Below are 4587 nucleotides of genomic sequence, written 5' to 3'. Positions count from 1 at the left end.
AGTTTTTGTTACTTTATCATTGGCTGGAAAAATTGTTGAAGTGCCATGTGTAGTGACGATCGGTGAGGGAAAGCAAGAAAAGCAGTGCTTACCTTAGCAAAAACTACGCAAAATATAATGACTGAATTCTAGGTTTAACTTATTATTTTTATCACGTCTATTTTAACCTGAAAATTACTGTATTCATGACTAGAATTACTCGTAACGCTTGTGAGTAGTCTAAGTCCTCACCAAACCGCATGTCTTGCCTATAAATGCCAATTGACGCAAACGCTTCTCTCAGAAACAATCACTGAGGCTCCAGGTAAGCAACTATCAAACTTGCTTTCCCAGATTCAAAAATGTCAAAAAACGCCTTCGTTTTATCCAATCCTCACTCGTTTTGCAAAACGTCACCAGCTGCTTAGCCAATCAGATGTGTTATGGTATGGTTAGTTGTGCTTTCTTAGTGACGTCAATGCGTACTTTCGCTAGAGCGACTAGACTTCTTCTTCTTGCGTTTGAGGCCGCCACAGATCACGTTGTTACATCCAGGCGCAGCAGCCAACGGATTGTGTGTTCATCGAGCGTTGTTAGGTCCACATGTCTATCTTGTGGTCGGTATAACAGGACATTGATAGATAATGTGCTGTGCAGTTTGAAAATCTGAGCCACACGCACAAGATGGTGAATCGGCGAGGCCCCACTGGAACATGTTGCTGCTAAAACGGCAGTCCAGTCCGCAGGCGATTGAGCTTCACCCATTTCTTCCGGGGTAGTTCTGCTCCAGGTGGGGTGTTGGTATTGGGAAGGACTGTGAATTGGGTTGGTCTCGCAACTTCTCTCCATTCACGGTTCCAAACTTCGGAAATGTGGAAGTTCGATTTGCACATAGCTGCAGCATGTCGGGAGAACGGACGTCGAGATTTCAAGCGCTAGGGCTTTTGGGAGTGCGAGTTTAGAACAATCTGGTTGAGGAGGTGGTCATTCCTTGACATAGCTTGTAGGACCAGACTACGTACGTGGTTTTCCTTACGAAGTCTACCTGGGGCGATGCCTGATAGTACCGGCAGAAAGTCAGCGGGAGTTGGAAGCAGACAGCCGGTGATTATTCTCATGGTGGTGTTGAGGGCAGTGTCAATTTTGGAAGTGTGTACGCTGCGGCACCAAGTGGGTGAAGCATATTCGGAGGTGCTGTAAACAAGTGCAAGAGCACTTGTACGGAGTGTGGATGTACTAGCACCCCAGGAAGTTCCAGCTAGGCATCTCAGCAGGTTGTTGCGTGCTGATAGCTTAGCATGGAGGGCTTCAGCATGGTGTTTGTAGGTTAATTGTCGGTCGAGCTTCACTCCTAGGTAGGTGGGACTAGACTAACTCGTCAGAATGGTCTCTTGTCACGGTACACGCACAGCATCATAATGCCAAAAAGCTTGTTGCTGTTTTTTGATGTCTCCTCGCCATGTACTTTAGCCTACTGTACTAGCTTTCATAGTCATGCCTTTGCCCTTTTTACAGCGTTGATATAGCCTAACGCCAATGAACGTTCAGGTGCGGATGCAATATTTAGTTTGTTAAGCTTCTATAGCCTACGCAGGAGGCAAACTTATCCAGCTTTTTGTACAAATTGCTTGCGGTTGTAATGTTTACGCCTAAAGGTGCGTCTACACGACGACTGTTTTCTTGCTTAAGCTAGCAAAACTTCTTGTTTGTGTAAGTTAATCGCACTTTGTGCCGCTTACTTTTAAGAAACTGACCGAGTAACCGAGTGCCCGAGAAAAAATACGCTCCAGAGCGAAAAACTGGGCGCTTAAGTGAGTTCTCTTGCTTAGAAATCTTTTCGCGGCAAAACCTCAGGTCTACACTCACTCACTCAGTAGTCTGGCTGCTAGTCAAGCAACTAGGAAGTTTGTAGTTGTTGTTTTGTATTTGATGCTTCCAGTGTTCTCTGGCCACGCCTGTTTCTAACTTTTTAACTTCACTGAGGTGTCGGAACACTTCTTTCTGAAGTAAATTGCGCGTTTGCAACCTTATCTTTTTGCAGCATTTTTTACACAAGTTGAGTTCAGTTGCTTTTATTTCTGACCATGATCATCACAACAAAAATAACACACGTTAACATTTGAAAGCCATTATTAAATCATTGAATGACTGCAACAACTCAAAGTGCCAGCTCACTGCGACTAGTTATTAAAAAACAGTTGGTTTACTTCTTGCTTTGGCGCGAACTTTTTGAAACGTGACGTCATTGCGGTTGAAATACTCACGTGACCGCGTTCAAGCAAGCAAAATCTTTTTTTGAGATTGTGAGTGTAGACGAAACAAGCTTAAAAACTAGCTTAAGCAAGAATTTCTAAGCAAGAACACTTTCTCGTGTAGACGCACCTTAAGTGTTAGTTTTTGTAGTGTAGGCTTAACTGAATATCTGAGAATGAACATTCATGACAAATTAAACATTTAGACAACTATTATTCCATGTCTAACACAGGATTTTAGTCCTGCAACGTTAAAATTAAGATTGTTCATGACTTCTAAACATTAAATGGATATATAATCACGACATAGGCGAAGCACAATTTGACAGATTTTTATTTTTGATTTGTTTTGGAAATGCTCTCAGAGCGCACCAAATTGGAAGTGTTTTTCAAAAATTTCTGGGAGAGGCCCCCAGACCCCCCGCTGGAAGTGTTGCCTTCGGCAACACGCCTTCGGGCTTCGCTCGACAGTTACGCCCTTCGTGTCTACTACCTTGCTGCAGCATATTTCCAAGTTGCTTTCCCAACGGTTTAAGCCACCGAACGTCACTGGTAGTGACCCGAACAATGGTAGCCCACCTGTAACATGATGTTGACGTCATAGTAGGAACTGATGTTTTGATGCATATTAATTTATGTTTGAATCAAGGGAAATTAGCTGTTGCAGCTGCAAATTGCCTCATCTGAAACATCTTCAGAAAGTTTAACTATCGCCAAAAATATTTTCACAGTAAACTTTGACGGATAAAAATGGGTTGCAAAGTGGCCTTAAAACAAGAGCAGGTAGTAGTACAGTAGAATTCGGTTAATCCGGATTCGATTTGACCGGCGATTCCATCCGGATTAGGCGAAGATCCGGATTAACCGATGACGGTTCTATCAAGCCTGACGTTACCTAGATAGAAGGGTATCGGTAAAAATCACCGAAATTAAACGCATTAGTGTGGTCATCTGCCAATTCCGAGACGCGCGATCACCACATTAGCAATAGAATTCTTTTGAAATGCAGTATGCATGTAAAACGAATGTAGGCTATTTGTAGACTCTGCGTCTAACGCAAGAACACACTGGGAAAAAGTTATATCTTCAAACATGCGTGTCGGAATAATCTGTAGTCACTCAAAAATTTTGAAAACAGTTACGGAAGACGAGTTTCTATGGAAAACTTACAAAAAATCACGGTCAAACAAAGTCTTCTATTGGAAAAACGTCACCGACATACCGCCGAAAATTCCACCGACATCTTTTCAAGTTACAGTACGAGTTTGAGCATTTGCGCACGAATTTTGCGTTAGGAGGGATTACTGTTCATGAAAGGAAGAAATTCGTAATAATTTATTGCGTCACATTAACGGAATAATAGATCAGAAATTTCTCGCAATAAGCGAGAAAACGTTACGTTTTAGCATAAAATGGCAAAACTGTCGGGCAAATCCGGATAAAGCGATATAGAAAGAGCAACTTTTGTCCGAGTTCTACTGTTAGGCTACGCAGTCACACAAACTTTAACAAGATGAATAAAACTGTCTACCCGAAATTTAAATCAGAGGTAGAAAGGTGGATCAGCAACGGCTGGCAGATTACGACCAATCATTATCCAAGTGAGAGAGTGATTCCGCTTATGGCCATCATACAAAAAAGAAAGACAAAGTAGCCTACGTCCTGTACAGTGGCGTAGCCAGAAAAAAAATGGGGAGGGGGCAAATATTTGATGAATTGAAGAGAACGAAATAGTGTTTGATTTAAGACATCGTCACCTGATGTGCAGTGGCGTTGTTCCAGACAATTTTTCACCAAGTCAAACGTCATATAAAAAACCGTTCAGCTCTACTGAATATTACGTCATGGAAGTTGCTAGAAAATGTGCCAAAATTGCACATCGTTCATAAGACTTGTGTCAAACCTGTTTAAACCTGTTTAGGCCTGTTTCAGTTTGAAACCTGTTTAAACAGGAAACATAGGATTACCAGCTTTGAACACCTGTTTTGAATTGCGTGACAATGTCTTTCTATTGCGTCACAGTAGCCTACTGCATACGTGAATTTGAGATATTGATATCTATTCTGGTCATTCGTGAAATGGTTGCTTGAAAGTTGGCCGCACATTTAACTGTTGGCTTAGTGTTTGCTAGCTGGACAAAAGTTCCGTCTTTTATCCAAGTAATCTGTTCTGTAGTGACAGTTTTTAGTGGTGTATCGCGTTGCACCCCAATTTTCGGTAGCCGCGGGCTAATTTTACAGAAATACAATTTGAATAGACGTTTCAAAGGCGTGTTTCTTGTTCGGTCATTGCATGCAGACGAACGGATTTGGGAATCTTATGTTACAATTTTCCCACGAAGAGATTATGGTTTACC

This window comes from Aplidium turbinatum, chromosome 5, assembly GCF_918807975.1.
Source record: "Aplidium turbinatum chromosome 5, kaAplTurb1.1, whole genome shotgun sequence".
Taxonomy (NCBI): Eukaryota; Metazoa; Chordata; class Ascidiacea; order Aplousobranchia; family Polyclinidae; genus Aplidium; species Aplidium turbinatum.
Note: the sequence above shows the minus strand (reverse complement) of the source record.